We start from the raw sequence: 22,611 nt of genomic DNA, 5'->3' as shown, positions 1-22,611 counted from the left end.
TTTACATATCATAAATCCCTGAATATTTTACAAAAACTATACCATTCAGTATTCCATTATTGCATCCATCAAAACTTATTCACACTGTTGAATTTATCTTGATACTGCCAGCATTTTCAGCTGTACACAATTATTTCCCATATATTCCACAAACGTTTTCCAATCTTCTTTAAACGTATGCTCTTCTTGTTCTCTTATTCTATATGTTAAGTCTGCAAGTTGTGCGTATTGATTATTCATTTTTAGGACTTTTAAATAGGTCCACCGATGTGCACACCTTAAATCTCCTCGAGTCAAAACCAAAACAGAAATACCTACCTTATGCATATAAAAAAAGCCTTGCAAAAGTGGAAATTTTTGTTGTGAAAACTGCCATAAGAAAGAAACAGCATGCTTATTATTGCCCATCTTTAAGATAACTGGCGAGTAGATCTTATCTTGCCAGTCTCAAGGTCACTCTGTAAAGCCATGCAATCCCTCCTTGGGAGAAATTTCCCAATATTTGTGTTCAGACTTGTCACTTCCCAGACCGCAATGGAGTGTGGATGTCTGAAAGCCAGGAGCTGCCTGTGAGACCTAGCTATGAGGAAACGTGGTTTCAATCTGCTCAGCCAAGCTCAGGTGACTAGGGGGCAAGGCCACCATATTTCTGGCCCCTACAGCTTCACATGGTTATTGGAAAGAAAACATCAGAAAATGATTGCCAATTATATTATCTCGATCCTATAGACACATATTGCTGAAATTACGCATTGTGTGCCTGGCATCAATGTAGCAACAGTAGCATCCTGCAGTAGGCAAGTGGAGCATGCTGCTTGTCAATAGCAATTTCACTGGAAATCATTGCTAGTGACAAATATTAGGTGCATTACGTCGGACTCATATAACTTCTGCTATGATGGCCAGACTCTTTTTAGTATTCAGCACAGGTGATTACAGTAATATCGGAACTCTCAGCACCTGATTCTTTGCCTCATGAGCTTTAGAAAAAGGCTTTAGCTTGGTGGTAAGAACACATGTTATGGAAGTGAGAGCTGGACCATAAAGAAGGCTGATCGCCGAAGAATTGATGCTTTTGAATTATGGTGCTGGAGGAGACTCTTGAGAGTCCCATGGACTGCAAGAAGATCAAACCTATCCATTCTTAAGGAAATCAGCCCTGAGTGCTCACTGGAAGGACAGATCGTGAAGCTGAGGCTCCAGTACTTTGGCCACCTCATGAGAAGAGAAGACTCCCTGGAAAAGACCCTGATGTTGGGAAAGATGGAGGGCACAAGGAGAAGGGGACGACAGAGGACGAGATGGTTGGACAGTGTTCTCGAAGCTACCAGTATGAGTTTGACCAAACTGCGGGAGGCAATGGAAGACAGAAGTGCCTGGCGTGCTCTGGTCCATGGGGTCACGAAGAGTCGGACATGACTAAACGACTAAACAACAACAACAAGAGCACATGTTTGCATGCAGAAGGTTCCAGGCCTGGCGGAAAACCGTATCTGAAACCCTGGAAAGCCACTACCAGTCAGTGCAGACAGTACTGAGCTATGGATGGGCCAACGGTCTGATTCAGTATAAGGCAGCTTTCTAGGTCTTTGTGTAAAGCCATGACACTTGGCTTGTGTTTTATTGCTCCTAGAGTATACATCATAGTTTGTATACTAAATGCAGTCAAACATATTCATTCCTAACATACTGTGCATGTTAGCTGGCTGAGTGACTTAAACAGGAATTGGAGAGTTGAGCTACTCTCATGATGTACTCAAAATTCATGCTTTCACCATGATAGCTACAATCTTATAATTCATTTTTTATTCAGATGGTTAGGAATCCACTATGCTTTCGAATTAAATGGAGTAATTCACTCTCCAAAGTAAGATGATATTTCTGCTTGTAATGAGGAACAAGGATTGAAACCTGTGCTAGAAACATTCTGCAGCACAAAGAAACTCAGTGAAGATCAGCACCCAAAGTTATGATAAAAATCTGAATTAAGCTATGAGATCTTCTGTGGTTTGTTTATCACTTGTTATTGTTCTTTACCTAGAATTCAGTTCTATGCAAATTCTGCATCATGATGAGTAATGAGAATAACAGTAAATCTCTAGTTCAATCATCCAGGCAATCTAGAACTACAGTGGTGACTGACACTGCAGAAACAAAAACAAAGTTCTGTTCCTAAGCTGTAACTTTATTAAATTTGCACATCTGGGAGTGCTTACCAATACAATTGCAACTTTTACAATAAGTGAAGGTTAGACTTCCCGTCATCCATATGTGTCACCTGGGCTAATTTCAGCATCCATGTTCCTCTTTAAAAATTGCAAGAAATGTAGCTCTAGTATGGCCCTCACCATCTTCCTGTTCCAAAATCAGGGCCTGGTTGGTTTAGGGGGTTAACAGGTCACTAAGGCCCATAAATAAAAACAAAGCCAGGAGTTTCAGAAGATTTCATTAAATCCTGCTTCCAGTTCAGTTTCATCCAATAACTCTACATCATCTTTGACTTCTTCCTAGAATTCCAAATAATGCTTTCAAAAAGGCCGTGTTTCTACAGAGAAAGGAGGCTTTTTTCTATGTGTGAAAGGAAAATCATAAGAGTGTTTAAAAAGCTTCTATAAATTAAGAAACTGACTTTGCAGTCAATGTTGAGATAGCTGAAAGACAATTCACAGCACAATCCTAACCACTCATCAGTAAGTCTACTTGCAACCTTCAATGGTGCTCACTCCCAGGTAAGTTACCACCTTTCATTCCCATTTTCTTGGACTGATCACTGCCATCATTTATGTCTGGTCAGTGCAATTTTTCCAGAAAAAGGGGTGCCAGAGCTCACCATAGACTTCTCCCTTGTTTTCTTAGAATGGCAATAGCGCCCACCTGAGAGGTGCCGGAACTGAGTTCCAGTGAGCTCTGGCTGGAAAAAAAAGCCCTGTGTCTAGTGACTAATAAGGAAGGAAGGAGGTAGACCACATCATAACATGCTTAGATGATTTCTATGTACATACATCAACAAGAGGCTGCATAGTTGCTGGCTTAATGAGAGACTGCTTTCTCACATGCAGCACTAAACTATCCATCTGGTGGCTTACATCAAATCCCTATAGCTATGTAGCTACATCAATATTTAAAAGGCCTAGAACAGGGGTAGCTAACCTGATGTGTTCCAAATGGTTTTGGACAACAACTTCCCATATCCCTGACCATTGGCCCTGCTGGTTAGGCTGATGTAAGTTGAAGTTCAACAACACCTGAAGAGCATTATACTGGCTACCCCAGTGGAAGGGAACATGTATCTGTCCAGGTCTCTTATGCAGTGCTATAAAACACTGAAGCATGCTCTTAATGAACATGAAGCCTTAATAATGAAGAAGGTGTCCTAAAAAGAAAATTAACTATTAATACATAACAATAATGAAAATAATTTTACATTCTTTATTTCATAATATTAATACACCACTTGATTGCAAAAAAAAGAACAAAACTTCAAAGTGGTATACACGGTAGCATGTATGTTGGATAAATAGACACACATTTTGCCCTAACTATACAGTTATCAAATAGCCATTTTTATGTGGCCTGCAACAAGAAATGTGGTGAGGTTTTTTGTGCTAAGGGGCACTGTTGAATAATGGAATTCAAAGTTATTCACCACCAGCTCCCTTGCTATTTACACATTATTAGTAAGCCAACACAGTCAATTTGTAAAATATTAGTCAGACATAAATACATATGTATATCTAAGCCTTTTAAAAATGTGTTATGGCACATTTTTAAAATCTTATTAAGGTTTGGAGTGTTTTTGGGGACACGGGGATTTGTTGAAAAGCAGTGTCTTGAAATAACTGTGAAGCGAAACATAAAAAGTCTTCTTTAGCTTTCTCCACGGCTTTGTTTCCAGTTCAGTAGGTTTCTCTTGGAGTTAGTTCAGCTCTTTGGTGATGTCATTCCCATTCAGAATCAGTCCTGCTCACTGGGATCAGCCAATCCTCATTATATTTCACTGGAAATGGTTCTCCCAAAATTGCAGCTTCCCTGACAACGAGGGTTTTTTTACACAACCAAAAACCAAATGGGCAAATTCTATGAAGCAAATAATAATGCACCCAGAATGTTTCTGTGAATCTATAAGGAACCCCACCAGAACAGTGGATATAAAGCATTAGTGAGCCATTAAGGTAAGCAGATTCTTGCACTTGAGGTTTGTCTATTGTTTAGGAAAGCTTCCCCCAAATCCTGAAAGAGCCCGCTTGATAAGATAGTCTAGTCATTTTTCAAACAGACATTTAAAAAAAGACTTCATAGTGAGAGCTCAGATTTGACTCATAATCAAGATTGTCTGATTCAAGGAAAGGTCAATCTCCTGTGGATTTCTCAAGAAGTCGGAAAAATACCTATCCCACAATGGAAACTTCTTCCTGTTGTTATTTCATATAATTTATGCAGATAACGTCACATCACACAGTGTAATTTCCCAGTCTTCTAGCATCATCTAACACCTCTGAAAGGCAAAAATTCAACATAAGTAACCAAAATAGAATCCTCTTCCTAGCCAGCCTTCAGACTTTTGGAATCCTAGAGTGGGGGAGAACAAATCTATGGTTAAAAAAGATGCAGTGATCTAATGCCAGAGACTTGAAGTCTAAGTGGCAAGTGATAACAACAGAAGCAGGAGCTGAGTGGAATCCTGGCTGTGATATAGAAGGGACAAGGCCAAGTAAAACATTGGCAAAGGCAACCCAGGAAGTGTAATTCATTTGCCAGGGTCATTGTTCAACTGGCTGGTAGCCATCCTCCTTCCTATGAAACTGTTTTATTAATCTTATCTAAAAGATGGTGTGCCCTGTCTCGGCAGGTGACACATGGTATGAGCCTCCTGGACTCATAAGAAGCTACTCTCTGCTTTCTAAGCCCTTTGCAACAGGCTTCTTAATAGCCGACAATCAGGTGGCTGTTGGGTCTTGCAAAGTGCTTTGCAAAGTCCATGCCAACGGTCAGGTCCTGTGAAGCCCTTTCACACAGGTATGTAGGTACCGTAAATCAGCTGGTCATTGGTGCCTGCAGGCCCCTTTCATTCAGCTAAGCCAGCTTTTTACCTGCCCCACACCTAATTTCATTAGCTCACAGGCCAAATAGGAAGGCCTAATTAAGCCTGTCGGTTAGAGGTTCCCCATCCTTGCTCCACTGAGTCAGGTCTTGGTCCACACTAGAACAGCACTGTGTCTACTCACTGACAGGAGCTCTCCAAAGTCTCAGGTCTTTCTTGAACTTGTTGCCTGATTTCTTTTTGATCTGATCTGCCTGTCCAAAAAGAAGAGGACTGTCAGGATGATTATCTTTCCCAAGTACAAGAAGTAATTGGGAAGAAATCTAAGATGCAAAGACCTTTCACTAAAGGGGCACAAAGAATATTGGAATGGAGTTGCATCTCTCTACCATGTCCAGTAGTTAGAAGCAGAACCACAAAGGAGAATTGCTTTTTCACTGGATTCAATCTACTGGCAAGAGATTACTGTGGACCAGCAGTCAAATCCTTGTATGGGGAATAGCTGTAGAAATACTAGGGTGGAGAAAGAAATGTGCCATCTCCCTTGATTCTGGAAACAGAATCCTGGAGAAATGGCTTCAGAGAAAGGGAACAAGGCATGTCTTAAATATTTAGCTTGAATGAAGGTTCAACAAATCTTGATTTTAACTACAGTTTCCAGCTTTCATTCTGCTTCTAGGCCAATATTCCTTTTTAATGCCAGGTCATATCAGATACTAAAGACAAAGACATTTGACGTCTGGTTGGCCAAAGAGAGAACAGGATGCTGGACTGGAGTGGCCATTGGTCTGATCCAGAAGGATCTTCTTGGGCAAAGATAACATGTAGTTTTGCTTTTTAATTCCCAAAGACTCAACATAAGGCAAAGCCAATACCCTCTTGGCATTACTGGCCATTTCAGTGTCACTGCCAGCAAATTTATTCTGTAGATGGGGTTTGTGTGAGCAATTTTTCTGTCATCCTTTGAAAGGCATCAGGTGAACAGTAGTCAAAATAGCAGTGCCTTCCTGGGACAACTTCATGCTGTTACCTGGCATGCCGTATTCATGTGACCCTGCCTATCTTTTAGTGAAGTGTGTGTGGGTTTTTAAGCAAGCTTTGCAACACAGTGGTAAAGGATCTTTCAGTTAAGCAGAGATGAATCCTTAAAATAATCCTTTGCACAGCTCTCTTGCTGTCTGATACAAAAGAACCCAGAAGACTAGTAGAAGGATACATAAAACAATCCGAAAAAAAAGAGTCAGTGGCTTTCAAAGGCAGCTCTTTACTTTATTGGTTAAAGGCATGTTATGAAGAAGGGAGGGAGGAGGGGAGGGAGGAAGGGCAAAGCAGAGTACAGCAAAGCAAAAGATTACTGTCTACCACTATATCAGCAGTGGCTGGTGCTCATTGCAACTGGCAGAAAACAGGGGTGCCCAACAGGAGGTGGAACCAAAGCCGATAATAGGTGGAGACAAGGCCAATGACAGGTGGAGCCAAGCAATTCTAGTTTTGTCCCAAACTTCCTGCTGAGTTCTACAAGGACAACACTGAGACTAAGGAGGAGGAAGCTGACAGCTGGTTGTAAATAAGAAGGCAGGCAAGAGCTGGCTCACAGCAGACTAAGGGGGGTGGGGCAGTGAGAGGGGTGTTTCCAGCTATCTCACCCCTTGCCCTTGGAAGCTGCTGCTGCAGCGGAGAGTAGTGTGAGCAACCACATGGGAGGGGTGTTTCTAGGATTGTGAAGCTACCTTGTTATTTTGCTATTGGGTGCTGCATGTTGTTTAAGTAATCTTGTTATATTTACAGTACAGAAATGTGGGGGTTTTCTATATTATTATATTTGCTGCTGTTTTGCTATGTTGTTGTGAATTTTTTGTAGTGCTTGATTGAAATGTATTATTGTTTTGTTTTTTGTAAGCTTCTGTAAGCATGACTTTTCGTGTGGAAAAGCGACTTACAAATAAATGGAAAATGAAATGCTTACAATATCCATTCATTATAGGAACTGGCGTATAGGAGCAGCTCTGCTGGATCTCACCAGAAGAAGACTATGTAGTCCCACATCACATTTTCCATCGTGGCCATCTAGATATCTATGGGAGGCCAACAAGGAGGACTTGAGCCCATGAGCCTTTTCTCTCTGTTGTTTCCCAGAAACTGGTACCCAAAGGCATGATGCCTCTGAACCTGTAGATAGTATATATCTCTCATGACTAATAGCCACTGATAGTCTTACTCACCATGAATTTGTCTTATCTCTCCTTAAAGCCAGTCTAACTTGGTAGCTATCACCACATCTTGTGGAAGTGAATTCTACTCTCTAACTGTGTGCTGTGTTGCAAATAGTTATTTCCAGTATTGTTTAAAGGTTTACCCTAACTAATATAGTAATGTATTGAAATCATTTGGGGTGAACATGGAAGAGGTATCTGATCTGTGAATGGTGAGGGTTTTAATGTACAGTGTTTTAGAGACGTGCTTTAGCACCTAGTACAGTAACTGCATCGCCTCCCTAGGCATTGATGACATTGCTGCTTTGCATCCTATGTGCCTTTTTTCTACATGTCAGAAGCTCCTGAAAGCTTTTCTTCTACTAGTGGTTCTGTGAAGCACAAAACCTCCTAAATGTCACACCTTTATTTTAATGTAATAAACATTTTAAAGTAATTGTCCAATTTCCAGTTCCTTTGGTGTTTTGAGAGGGGGCAGTAATCATTATAATTCAGCCTCAGCTAAGATTTGTCTAATGTAATTCAGCATTAATTAGCTGAATCATTATTTTAAAGTGTTAGTGAATTGCCTTATAATTACCACATAATAGTGCTTGTAAACGAGACAATGGAAAGAAGCGACAAGTCCCCCAAATGTGCTGAATTTAAAAGGTGTAACTAAGAGACCAATATAACATGCTGTTACTGTGGGACAATGGCTAAATGTGAGACCATCATTTCTCAAGGGGTAATTTACCACGCCATGCATGTAACTACTCACCACTTGGAAGGACCATTGAACCAAGCTGGGGATAGTTTAACTATTCCTCAGCTTCCCCACATTTGTAATAAAATGGACTGTAACATTCTCACCGCCACCTGGCAAGATGGAACAACCAACCAATGCTAGTTTATTGTGAATACATTCATTGGTATGGAGTACTGTTATTTTGTTTGTTTGCTTGTTTGCTTGTTTGCTTGCTTGCTTGCTTGCTTGACAAGTCAGCCATTTTATGCTGGCACCTACAACACGTTTCTCATTATATGAGCAGCAGTATCTATCTTTTTACAACAACAACAAAAAGCACTTCAACAAACCAATCAGTACTACTAGTTACCACTGCATCAAAAGTCATCTGTGCATTGGAAGAGTAGCCAGTGCAGAGCCCTCCGATGTTGTTGGACTACAACTCTCATAACTCCCAGCTGGCATGACCAGTGGTCAGGGATTTGGGGAACTGTAGTCCAACAAAATCTGGAGAATGGCTTCTATCACGACCAAGGCCTAAGGTGCCAGATGGTTTAGTTGCAGTTTCAGATAGACCAGGGTCAAGTGGGTGGATTTCCTCTCCTCCATGCCTCCCCTCAATTAAGCCATACACATCTAAAACAGTTCTGGAGGAAGCCCTCTTCAGCAGAATGTTTCACCAGATTTAAATGCAGATTTGCAAGATATGAATTCTCTTCATATTTTTCTTCTTTCTCGTGATGCTCGTACTCTCAAAGGCCCAACAAGAGTGTTAACTGTTGCCCTGACAACTGGCCTACTCTGGCTGGGCATCAGTAACTTCCTGTTAACTTCGCGTTGTCCCTGCAACTGATTTTAAAAAACATATTCCACACCATTCAATCCTAGTTTTGTTGCCTCGCCAACCCAACCCAACCCAACCCAACCCAACCCAACCAGCATGACTCCTCCTATGATTGCAGGAGAAAAAGAGGAGCAGGCTCCAGACCACTGTGTAACAGCATAACAGCAGCTATCAGCACCACTATACAGGAACTGGCTCCCCTTCCTCTGCACCAAACCTCTGTTGTATAGGGAGCTTTCTGGTCAGGAAAGCAGAACACAATAATAGCTCTGCTGAATCAGGCTGATAGTCATAGGGTTAGAAGGCATTCCAAGGGTCATCTTGTTCAGTGCCTGTAATGCAGGAATCAGTTAAAGAATCCTTGACAAATGGCCATCCAAACTCCTGTTTAAAACCTCCAGTGAAGGAGGTTCCACTACTTTCTGAGGGTAGTCCATTTCATTCTCTTCCTAAAGTTTAACCAGAATCTCTTGTAGTTTGAACCCATTGGGTTGGGTCCTACCCTCTGGAGCAGCAGAAAACAAGCTTGTTCCATCTTCCATGTGATAGCCCTTATGGAACTTATAATAATATTATAATAATTTATTATTTATACCCCGCCCATCTGGATGGGTTTCCCCAGCCACTCTGGGCAGCTTCCAACTGAATATTAAAAACAATACAGCATCAGACATTAAAAACTTCCCTAAACAGGGCCGCCTTCAGTTGTCTTTTAAAAGTAAAGTAGTTGTTTATTGCCTTGACATCTGCTGGGAGGGCGTTCCACAGGGCAGGCGCCACCACCGAGAAGGCCCTCTGCCTTTCTCCCTGTAACCTCACTTCTTGCAGGGAGGGAACTGCCAGAAGGCCCTTGGCGCTGGACCTCAGTGTCTGGGCTGGATGATGGGGGTGGAGACGCTCCTTCAGGTATACAGGACCGAGGCCGTTTAGGGCTTTAAAGGTCAGCACCAACACTTTGAATTGTGCTTGGAAACATACTGGGAGCCAATAGTTTACATCCAGAGGAGGATAACACACACACCCTATTATTATTAATAATAATAATTTTGCCTGATGGTTGCATTTACTTTGGCCAGTGTTGCATGCCAGATGTGGGAGTGGCCAAAGCAAAAGTAGATGTGGCTAAAGTAGGCATGGCTGTCCTGCATATGTAATAACACACATATACACACAGCAGCAGCAGCAGCAGCTCAACTTGCATAATTGTTTCTTGGAACCAACATTTTTTCCTGCATCCACATGCGTTCCAGAGGGAGCTTTACCACCCAGATCTGCTATTATACTGTAACTTCATAGATATATAATATTCATAACACAAAGCAACTAGTTAGAATTTAAATTAAACATGCTTCCCTGAATCACAGAGGCTCACGTAGCAATAGTTTTTTCCAACTCACTTGACCAGTACAAAAGAGAATATTCAAGAGACCAGCAGATTTTAATTGTGTTAGACTAATGGAGAACGAATGCTGCGCGACCAGTTACACTAGCAAGTATACATAACTTGCATGCCTTGCTACTTCTGGATATTTTCAAAGGCCTTCAACAAGTAGTTTAGCCTTTATAAATCATTGTATTTTGTCATATCCTTCTTTTCACTCTTCTGTGTTTTCACTTTAGCTGTGCTTTAGCATTTCTGTTGCACGTTTTAAAATAAATTTTGTCTGTTAAAGTAATTTGTGATGTGCCATTAAAATAGGTACATATGAAAAAATGAGATACTCTTGACAGATTACTCTCAGGGCCAGCCCTACTGTTAGACAGAGTAGGGCAGCTGCATTATATGGCAGATATTGAACAGTGGATAGTGGAAGTAAGATGCTGAATAACACAGCCTGTGTGTAACCACATAGGCTTCCTAGCGTAGTCTGTCATCCTTGGGTACAGAGGAGGGCATTCTCCTGTCAACAGGAGGTTTATAAAATCTTAATGTTTTGTAGCTTATCTCTATTGTATTTGCTAAGTTTACTATACATTGCTTAGCTATAATTGTAAATAAGTGGCATATAAATTGTCAAAATAAGTAGTGTCACAGTAAGATTCAACTGCCAGCCCCTGTGGCTTTTCCACATGGAAAGAAAGGAGGCACCATCTTGTGTAACCCATCTTACTGTTTATCCAAATGAATGTTGTTCATTTCTTTATTTCTATGGGCTCCAGGTTGGAAGTGTAAGCAGGCCATTGTCTCCCATGCTACTACCAGAACTGTAAGACAGGTATAAAAACAAAGCTTTTTGTATCTTGTTCAGACTTGCCTGAATCTTTCATATTTAATATTTTTTTAGAACTTTGCCGGGGGAGGGCGTACAGCACAATCAGCAAGAGGATAAAATATTATTGTAAGTCTAGAACATTGCTGCTGCTGTTGCTGCCGATTCTGCCAATGGTGGTTTATGGCAGCCATGACTCAGTGACCTGGATCTGCACTAAGAGGCAGCCTAGATGGCCTTTTTTGTAGCCAGGGTCAGTCAGGACCCCGCCCTCCCAGGCCAGGTGGGGAAAAGGGCCTGCAAGGCAGGGAGCAGGTCTTCAAGGTCTCATAGCCAGGTTTTTCTGCAATTAGAAATAATATATGGTGATAGTGTTAATACAGTGGTACCTCGGGTTACATACGCTTCAGGTTACACACTCCGCTAACCCAGAAATAGTGCTTCAGGTTAAGAACTTTGCTTCAGGATAAGAACAGAAATTGGGCTCCGGCGGCACGGCAGCAGTGGGAGGCCCCATTAGCTAAAGTGGTGCTTCAGGTTAAGAACAGTTTCAGGTTAAGTATGGACCTCTGGGACGAATTAAGTTCTTAACCCGAGGTACTACTGTACCAATATATACCATATAGAAAGCAAAGAATATATGACAAATAGGGAAGCAGAATAACAGGTGGCAGAGAAACATGTCTGTAAAATTAAAAAGCAGAAATCTGACAAAATAATTTCTCTGTCTTAAAAGCTGGCCCAGTCTCCCTCTTGTAGTTGTAAAATGAGGACAGGTAACAATAGATCTCGTAGACATTTATATGAACATGCATAGCAATATATATGCACCATACCATTGTGCCTCTGCTACCTAATGGTATGTCAACGACATGATATAACTCTTTTCATTAAAGACTGTAAACCCATAGGAAGTCAGTGAAGGGAAACACAGTAAACATCAAGGGGTGGGGTGCGGGGTGGGGGTTGCGAGCAAAGAAAGAAAACAAAAGGAGCCAGACAGATTAGGACAATAGCACAGAAAACAATGAAAGCTTTATAGCAAATCCCTTTGGAGTTGGTGGCAGTCTTTCCATTGATTTCAGAGGCTCTGGGATTATGTCCAAAAGGAGATTAATTTCTGAAACTTCATGCAACGAAGGGAAAGTTAAACTGGGGGTGGGGGAAGGAACCGTGACACAGGAATTTGGGAGAAATCCCAAACGTAACCTGCCTTAATGGGCCAGTGTGATGCAGCAGATAAGAGCCATTTCACACTTTATGGGAGCGGCCAAACTCTGTGGGTGTTCTGATATGCTTACCATGGTAAAAATTAAGTGTGAAGGGTAGATGCGTATCTCCAAATTGCAGTGGTCATGCTCCATGGAGCTGCAGCGGAGCATGCTTCTCCAACCCAAATGCCTTGAGTGTTTAAGGAAGTGTGCTTCCCCTTTAAGCTTTCCTGGCAGTTGTAGGCAGCAGGAAGCTGAAGTGGCTCTGCAGCTGAAAGCTTCTGTACACCTGCCCCCAAGTCCCACTGTGAAGCCAGAAGCTGAGTAAGCGTCATTAGGTTCATGCAGGAGACCCACCCTCAACCATTAACTTCTCCATAGAATACATATGTCTATTCCATAGACTAATAATGTATAACCCAGAGAGTAGTGAGTACTACCTTGCAAGAACAAGAACAACATGTGGGCATCTTGAATCAGGGCTAGGGCACAGTTATGGATTGCATGAGGTTGAACAAACTGAGACGATCTATACAGAACTGAAAGAAGGGCAGCAATTCCGTGATAGAGAAGAAGAAAACAGAAGAGGATTTGATAGCCCGCTTTATCACTACCCTAACGAGTTTCAAAGCGGCTAACATTCTCCTTTCCCTTCCTCCCCCACAACAAACACTCTGTGAGGTGAGTGGGGCTGAGAGACTTCAGAGAAGTGTGACTGGCCCAAGGTCACCCAGCAGCTGCATGTGGAGGAGCGGAGACGCGAACCCAGTTCACCAGATTATGAGTCCACTGTTCTTAACCACTACACCACACTGGCTTTCTTTGCATGCAGAAGGTCCCAAGTTCAATGCCTCCACTAGGGAACAGACTAGAGAACCGCTGCCAGTCAGAGCAGACAATACTGAGGTAGATGGACCAATGGTCTGACTTGCTACAAGGCAGCTTCCTATGTTCCTGTATGCATGTTGGAAATTAATTGCTCTCTCAGTGAAATCAGGTGGTGACAAAAAATGAACCAACCTAAAGCCACTGAGAAACAAATGGTAGGTATTGGCATTCTCAGGGGACCCCTCAGGTTTGGTGAATAAGCATTTATCGATCTATCGATCTATCTAACACCCACCAAAAAACACAGCCCAATGAAAACTGAGCATGCTACTTAGCCAAAGCATGCTGAATGTCACTTGGGAATAGAAAATGTGGTAGCGGCAGCACTGTAGCCAGTTATCCTTGTTAGGTGGGGCAGCCAGATTTCTAGGTAGGGTATTTTGGTTAGGGTGCATACTGCCACCCAATTCCCCTCACTGGCATCGAGGATGTGAGGCCTTCACTCTTCCTCCATGCAGAGTGTGGGTTAGCTTACATAATGGACTATGTAAAGGTCAAGTAAACATAACACTTAGTATTTGGGTATGAATGAAGTTGAATCTGATGAATTGTCTCAGTATTTTTTTGAGAGATTTCCAGGAATACCAGGCTCAAAAACTTGACCTCCACCTGTGCTCCGTGCCCCTCTGTTCTGATTCTTTGTGAACTTTGGTAATGACAATGAGCTGCTGAACTGGGCTTTGCTACTGGATTAGATATCTCATCTTTAGATTCCACCTGAAAAATGAACTTTTCCAGTAAAAAAATAAAATACTTTAGGTTCTCTATGTTAAGTCCTTCTTGAAGGTTCCTCCTTCTAGTCTTGCTTCTGTCTTGTTAGATTTTCCTTCCTGTTGAACAATTGAAGGAAAAGTTTTTAACTGGTTGCTATATAAAGGACTAACTAAGCAATTTGAAACTAATAGTGGAAAGCAATTCTATCTTCTTCTTTTACTGATTGCTGGGTTCATATTTCTGCACAGAAAACCCCAAAAGGTCTCATGCTGAGCTACTCATGTTGGGGAAATAATAAATTAGGCTAGAGTTATAGCCTAAGTAGCCAGTCAGCTAACTGTCATGTGCACACCAGTGTTTCTGTTCCTCTAGGGCTATTTTCATCCTTTGCCATAAAGAACTCAAGAAAAAAGAATAAAAAAATAGCCACTATGTTTGTGAGTATAGTGAGTGCTTTAAAAGAGCACAATAACTTGTGTAGGCTTTTTCAGATCACTTTATCTCTTTATTTCACCCCTTATCATCATCATAACTGCAGAATAAAGAAACTCACACGTCTTGCAGTAGGCAAACAAGCATGCCTCTTTATTGCTGGCTGGATAAAGAGCACACCTGAAATTGAATTACAGAGCAAAGGAAAGTCCAAGATGTGGTGTCTAACTCTAGCAAAAAAAAAAAAAAAAAAGTTCTAATATATAGCTCCTCAGGATCATTTCAGTAATTACAGGGCGATTGTGATGATGAAAAATCCGCCTTCAGTCAGAGAAAGTCTTGAGTGAGCAGCCTGCTTGAGGCTTCTACAGCTTGCACCCTAGAAGAAAACCAGCTGGCTGGAAGCCATTTTGCTGTGCAACAATATGGGTGCCTGCCAGCCAGTTCCCCTCTAAGTGTAGAGTTAATCTGATCCTAATTAAAAATAAAATAAAACCAGCAACTTACACGTTCAGCACAGCATTTTTTGCAGAATAAAGCAAATATGATGCAGCAACGAAATGTGGCTTAGTTCACAACTAGCTGCTCTGTTATCCTCACATTCACAGTACAGTGGTACCTTGGGTTACAGACGCTTCAGGTTACATACGGTTCAGGTTACAGACTCCACTAACCCAGAAATAGTACCTCGGGTTAAGAACTTCAGGGTGAGAATAGAAATTGTGCTGCAGTGGTGCTGCGGCAGCAGGAGGCCCCATTAGCTAAAGTGGTGCTTCAGGTTAAGAACAGTTTCAAGTTAAGAACGGACCTCCGGAACGAATTAAGTACTTAACCTGAGGTACCACTGTACAGTCGTACCTTGGAAACCAAATGGAATCTGTTCCAGAAGTCCGTTCAACTTCCAAAAACATTCGATAACCACGCAATCAGAAGCCGCGGAAGCCGCGCTGGACGTTCAGCTGCCAAAGAACGTTTGCAACCCCCCACCCCAGCCCCGTTTTAAGTGTGCATTCTGTATTTGACTTCCTTTAACCATGTTTTCTTTTGAAATGTTTAAGATAAAACTTTTTTTTGTTAACTGCATTAAATGTGCATTCTGCAGTTGACCTCCTTTGTCATGTTTTATTTTGAAATCTTTAAGATAATATTTTAGTTCCCTATTAATTATGTTGCTTTGAATGTGTCCTTTATACAGTGGTACCTCGGGTTAAGTACTTAATTCGTTCCGGAGCTCCGTACTTAACCTGAAACTGTTCTTAACCTGAAGCACCACTTTAGCTAATGCTGAAGCAAAGTTCTTAACCTGAAGCACTATTTCTGGGTTAACAGAGTCTGTAACCTGAAGCATATGTAACCTGAAGCGTATGTAACCCGAGGTACCACTGTATTTGGCTTTATTCAGCGATGTTTTACTCTAGATTGTTTTATTTGAAGTTTTAATGTAGATTGTTAACTGGTTTGAGATTATTAAAAGTATAAAGTGGTATAGAAATAGAATGAAATGAAATAATAATAATAATAATAATAATAATAATAATAATAATAATACATGTAGTTCATCTGAAAGGCTCTCTATCCATAATGTCCTGGTTTGGTCCCAGGTCAGAGTCTTTATGGGGAAAGGGCCAGAAGTGGATGGAGAAGCCCTGGAGACAAGAAGTATGACTGTCAATCAGATTGACTGATACATTAACCACCAATATAGCAACCACTTTAAATTTTGCCTAGTCCCCTTTCTCTCCTTTACCCACCCCCCTCCAGTCTTCAGGTGGTTGATACTGGAACAGCCCATACATACTAGCAATCTGTCAGGGATGATGTAGCTGAATCTTGTATTGTGGATCCCAGACTAATGACCTCCAAGGTCGCTTCCAAAGTTATCCCACAAGCGGTATTTGGATAGGGGAATGGGGAAGCCAGGAAGACAGTGAATTGCTATGATAGCTCCCTTACCTTTCACAGTATATCAGCACAGCAGAACCCACAGCTCCCATTCTCAATGTTCATCTTTCATCATGGAGGCTTATGGCCCCAGTCCAATCTCGTCATGCTTTTAAAAAGCATTTATGTACTACTAGTTGCACTAGAATGTGTCTGGAGCCTGTCTATCTTATTGAAAGCAATGCATTTCAATGCATTTACTGATCTAAAAAGTAGTAAGTGCACAGACTGGAACCTGACTTTGCATGCTGAATTTGTTCTCTGGATCAGGGTGGATATTTAATTAAAAAAATCCTGAAGCCAAAAGGTAGCAGCTCTAGGCATCTAGTTAATAATATTACCATATAACTAGGTGACAGTTACTTTTGCTTTACGACATTCTTTCACTGAGTGCAAATGAGATGCCCAGATAAATAGTGTCTTACTCTGATGCAACTGCAGATTCAAATGCTGCATGTGCTACCAATGCTTCAACTGAATAAATTGGCCAGGCTTTGCAGGGCTTGAACCTGGAGCCTTGGAAAGCAGGCTCCAACCATGTACACTGAACCATCAGGAGAGCTAGTTGGGGAGTTGGGACTGAAAGATCTCCAGGTGAACTGACAGAAGCTTCTAGGCAAAGCCCTTCAAATCAAAGCGAGTCTAGTTATGCCTTCCCACCTCTGCCTACACAAACTGCAGGACCTGCTGCTGTTTCTCAGTGTGACTGGCAAGCCATCAACTGTAGAGGTTTGACTGTTCCTGAATGCCTAGCACAACCTTCCACCACTGTTGCCACCAGTACTTCTCCTTTCTATACTCACTTGACTAAGGGATTGACTAGTAAATTAGAAACACCCAATTCCCCTTGGTATCCACTCTTTCGGACAGAGCATTTTAGAGTTAGTTATCTGACCAGATTCTCACTCGTTTCTTTAAGAAATGCCTTGACTGGGCTGTTACCAAATGATGCCCATTGCATTCTTGAATGACCACTTCAGCAAGATCCCATAAGCAGACAGACTTTGTATTTGTGGTCAACCTCAGGTGGAAGACACCACTCATTATCTGTTAGGCTGCACCTTATATAGAAACCAAGAGATCTCTTTTTAAAAAATAGTTTTATTAGTTTTAATGAAAACAAACATCATATAAAAATAAACACTGAAAAGAAAAAATTTAAATAAAAAAACAACTGTAACATTTTTCATACTGTTTTTATAATATCCAAATGTGGGATTTCTCAAATCCCTTGACTCCCCCCTACCCTCTCCATGGTTCCACTATTTCATTATTATTTCATGCATATCCAAATTGTATTCTCCATCTATTTGTATCTAATTCTGTCTTTTGTCATAAAATTGCAAATGTTGGTGGATTTCACCAACGGAAGCAATCTCAGTAAAGAAGCCAAATATGAGAACAAAGTGGATAACATATAGAGAATTATTAGTTGAAGTAGATTCTCTCAATTAAAATTGAGAGAATACAATGAAGTAAGAGGTGAAGTAATGAATTGGTTACAACACTTCCAGGTAAATGAATTATTTTAAAATGACAATAAGAAAGGATTTGCTCATGAAATTTCAAAATTCCAGTGAGAAATAATAGAATGTGGTACAAAAGTATTATCGAGAATGTACAACTTGTTGTTGGAATGGGGAACTAAGGATGAAGTGGTCAAATGTGTAATGATAAAGTAGGCTAAAGACCCAAGAGATCTCTGTTTGAAACGTTTGCTCGCACAAGCAAACCGCCACACTCTGTCAGAAATGGTTTGGTTTATTTTGTATCTTTGTAACACAGAGAGTGGCCCTCTATGCATTGGCTGCAAGGGGTGGGGATCAGGAAAAGGGAAAAGGAAAAATTGCTATAAAATGGTTGGTGATCAGAGGTTAATCTCAAATCAAGCTGGATTTGAGTTTTCTGGTGTCTCTCACATCATGGTTGTTGGCAAATTGGATTTTAAAAAGGCAAAATAATATGAGAATTGGAGCTGTCAGAGATGCATAAGGGAAACTGTGTTTTAATGCTCAGGAACTTGCCAAAGTCTTTTTTATTATGGATTTTTATATTATGGATTGTGTTCTGCATTCTTTTATTAATACCACTGCTTAATACAAGTGTGTCATAGCCTTTGGCTAGAAAAACAAACTTATGAACTGAACTACTCACTTGACTACACTTGTTGCTAACTCGTTCCAGATGTTGTTGGACTACAAAACTTATCATCCTTAACTGGCTGGGGCTGATGGGAGCTGAGAATGAAACATCATCTGGAACATCATCAGCTGGAGGTAGGCTGCTCTTCTACTCAGACCTGAAACCGCACCAATGGGTCCCTGGTCAATGTAGCCACTGCCAAATGCTTGATCAATGTCATATTTCAAACATGCAATGCTTTGCCAAAACTTCATTGCTGAGCTCTTGAACAAAAGTACAACATTAAAATATGTTTGTAACCTGTTTCCAAATGCCATGTTCTTCCCACCCACCCCCCTCCAATACAAGGCCGTGGTTGCTAATGTCAATACGCATTAGAACTGTTACTGTACTATCCTTGGAAGTGATTCAACCACATTTATTGCTTGGGCCATTAAATGGCATTTAGGAGTGGGGGAGGGTGGGGGAGAGAGAAACTAGGTTAAAAGGGAGCATATCCTGTAATTCAGCTAAATCATTCAAGTATATAGCTGGAGTTGGGACACTAGGAGTTAAAAATAGATTGTGGATTAAATATTAATGCAAAATAAGAATGTAAACAGAAAGTATAAGATGTGTTGATGTATTTCATTTCATTAGGCATAGAAAGTTGAAAGCATCTCTTTGGAGCCTAGATCATGTTAATAAAATAATATAGTAGATTACAGAACACTGAATTTGCTTCATCTCGGGGGTCATGTCAAGACAAAGTTTGGTTTTCATTTTACCTCTAACAAAAGAAAACAGCCTAGTGAAAAATATCTACAGCTGTGGCTCAATTTGACCCAGAGCTTGTGCCTTGGAACCAGCGTAAAATACCACCAACACATGACCTTAAAAAATACTAAACAATAAGATGATTGCCTTTACATATGAGCAGAGTACCCTGCCCTCTTTACGATGAATATAATCATCCCCCCTACACACACATCTGAGAGTAGGAGGAAGGGCTTCCTGGTCACAGAGCTGGGCTTCTAGTGAGTCACACCACCTCTCCTGTGAGAAATTAATCAGTAACAAAAGTTAAAGAAATAACATTTAGAACTGTAATGTTCTATGTGATAGATGTTGATCAAGCAAGGTTGGAATAGCAAATGCCCAGCTGCTTGAACTGGAACCAGTTCAAAACTCCATCCACTTCTCAAAATAAGACACATGACCATTAAATAACACTGTACAGTAGACTGATTTGGCACTGCACCATTACTCCTGCTGCCCCCAATATAAACTCAGTCTAGCTGTAGGTTGGAGGGGAAATGTGACACTTGCTGAACTTCAGCGTAATCTTGTTTTGCAATGCATTATCCACAGCACATTTATCTCTATCTATCTTTGGGAACAAAGATGACATCTGCCACAGAATGGCTTACATTTGTCTGACTGCTGTTTTCAATGTCATGTATCTGACACAAGTTAACCTTTCTTATAAAATCTAATGGAAGGGAAGAGAATTTCTCATCTGAAATGCCCTTACTGCTACTCTTGACCTACTTGGAAATTGTGGCCTGATGCTCTGAGCATTCACTTATTACTGCATGGCTGCAGTAGGTAATCACAACACACTTTTGGCTACATTTTTTAAACAATAATAAAAAAATCTCTACTCGTTTCGATAATGAATCTTAAAACTCATACCATCCTTGATCTCTTTGCACTTGTGCTGTAAGCAGTAAGTGTGTTAAGATAGATATAATGCTATTTTGTAAATTCAGCTCTGCATGGTGGGAGCACTATTTGGACAAAGACAAAAATATTGTGTTAATCTACCCTGAAAGCATGTTTGACTTAAAATTGTGTTTGTGTGTGGTTATTTTGAAGGGCATCTCCATTGACCAAGGGCCTTATTAATTCATAACATTTAGGATTATTATTTTTGTTCAGGATATTATGATTAACAACAGCTGTTAAAAAGTTGCTAAAAATACCTGTGTTGCCACTTGCTCCTCTAAGGCACAAATAGAAAGTTTAGGCTGCAATCCTATACACAATGAGGACTGACTTCTCACTAGTAATGCAGGCATGCTGTTAGTTTCCCAATGAGTGAGTGGAAAGCTGAGCATCCAGGTCTGAATTTTTCATTCTTTCAGTAGCCATCTCCAGTGACACACAGTACAATTAAATATAATCAACCGCATTAATAAGCAAGTCAGTACATATCTAGCTAAATGTTGCTGATCATTTTATGGCCACAACCTGGAAGCTGTCTTGAGTACACAAGCCAGGACACCAAAAATGGTGAACTGGTACCAAGTGTGGTGAATAAGGTTGAATGTGTTTTTGTTTTTGCAAGTTCTATATCTCAGCAATTGGTAAGCAGGTGGGGACCTCGCAGTTATCACAGTCCTATTAGCATTTTATGATGCTGAGGTTGGTTCCCAGTTCCTTATTCAACAGAGCACTCCATGAATAGCCTAAACTGTTAACTTGACCCAATAACATGCAACATGCATTATAATACACTATATCATACATCTCCATCATCGGGAAACTCTCCTCTTTGAGGTGCATCATCATGTTCTGGGACAAAAAAAAAGTTGCTTTTGTGCAAAGCAGTTTAATGCACAATGACTTCAGTCTGCAGTTATGAGTAAGGGAACCGTAGCAGTGCACCCTAAAATAAGCATTGGGCCACCCCAAATATCACTTCTGCACCACCAGGGTGACATGCCATAGAGCCCTCAGTGAAGTCCAACTGCTCAGCCCCATTCCTTTGCCTCTTCCTACCAGCTGCCAACAAGGGAAGACTTCCATCGCAGACTAAGGAAGACCCAGCTGCCCTGCTCCACCTGCTTTCCTCAGATATTCTTTGGCTGGAGCTGCTGCCTGGTATGCTACCAGAGAGGAACAGGGGCAAGGGTAGGAAATGTTGCCTGAATAATTCTGGCTCCATACAGACACCCTGCAATTGCTATTCCTATGCTAGTTGTGATTGTCTGTTGAGCATCTTCACCGAATGGTGAAGGGTGGGCAAGAAGTCCAATAGAGAAACAAGCTGGAGGGGAAGGCCTTGGATGAGAAGATGGAAGATTCAAAATAATTGTGACAGGCTGTAAAACTAGGCCAAAGCCAACATGATAAAAAGTCCTGAAATTAGGTACAGTGCAAGAAATAAAATCCACTAATATAGGGTAGACTGAAGGACTGTCATTCAAGGGAGATAGAGCAGGCTTCTACTCTGTTCTTCCTAGTGGCAGTTCTAGAACCAATGGGTGGAAATTGCACAGAAGAAATTCCATCAAAAACATGAGAAACTTTTTGACTATAGGAGTTGCTCCATGGTGGACCAAACTGCCTCAGCAGATAGTGGCAGACTTTGTTTTGCTGGAGCAAATGTATCTGAGCAAACCAAAGGCTGGATGGCCATTTCAGCCATGCTGTGGTTGCATCCTGCATTACAGATCATGCACTGAGCATAGGGTTGTTTTAGAGTGGCCTTTCTCAACCTGGACCCCTGGCTATATTTTGGACCTCGACTCCCAGTGCTGCCTGGGGCTGATGGGAGCTGTGGTCCAGAAGAGCCCCAAGGATGGGAAAGGCTGGACTAGAGAGGACTTCCAACTCTTTGGGTTCCAACTTGTGATTTTGCACCACACCGTCTGGAATCTGGATAATTCATGGTTTGTGCACTGAAGTCGGCAGACTTGGATGCAAGGCATGAAACGGCGAAGGCAGCCTTCCAGTTAATAAATCATGGTCCCCGATGAGTTTTAGCCCGTTTCACATCGCCAAAGGGCGCATAGATTGCGCTTTGAGCCCACCCGCCCCTCTCCAAACCCACCGAGTGATGAAATCCATTCTTCTTTCGACTCTTTGGCGCTGTCCTGAACGCAGCCCTCAAACTTCCCCGCGAGAGGAGGGCCCGGTCCTTGTCGCGGGGGGGGGGGACGCGCCTGAGGGGGGGGGAGAGAGAAACAGGAACCTGTTGTGGCGCGTCGCTGGATGTGGGGCAGAGGGTGGGAATCCTGGCCCGGGAAAGGCGCGCCTACTGTAGGTACAGTACGCAGAAGGCGGAAACTGCCCTCCCCGCTCGGAGCGGGAGCGTTTCCCTCCGCGTGATGCGTGTGCAGCTCAGCCTTGCCCGCCCGCTCGCTGGCTGGCTGGGCTGGCCTTGCGTGGCCTGCTCTACCCGCCTCCCCTCCCTGGGTGTGGAAGCGCGGCCGGGCGGCCAGCCCTCGACCCAAGCCGGCCGGAGACAGCCCTTGCAGCGCT

General features: G+C 41.8%; 1 long non-coding RNA gene across 1 annotated transcript; it reads right to left on the bottom strand.

The window, feature by feature from the left end:
* Window positions 1-3,482: 3,482 nt before the first annotated feature.
* Window positions 3,483-22,541, bottom strand: LOC309540717. The gene is made up of 3 exons (XR_014223423.1): window positions 22,181-22,541; window positions 11,077-11,378; window positions 3,483-5,291 (listed from the first exon to the last, which is right to left on the bottom strand). It is a non-coding gene; the product is annotated as an uncharacterized lncRNA (long non-coding RNA).
* Window positions 22,542-22,611: the final 70 nt, after the last annotated feature.

This window comes from Podarcis vaucheri (genome assembly GCF_965113315.1).
Source record: "Podarcis vaucheri genome assembly, chromosome: 9".
Lineage (NCBI taxonomy): Eukaryota > Metazoa > Chordata > Lepidosauria > Squamata > Lacertidae > Podarcis > Podarcis vaucheri.
This window is presented reverse-complemented; position numbering and strand designations above follow the sequence as displayed.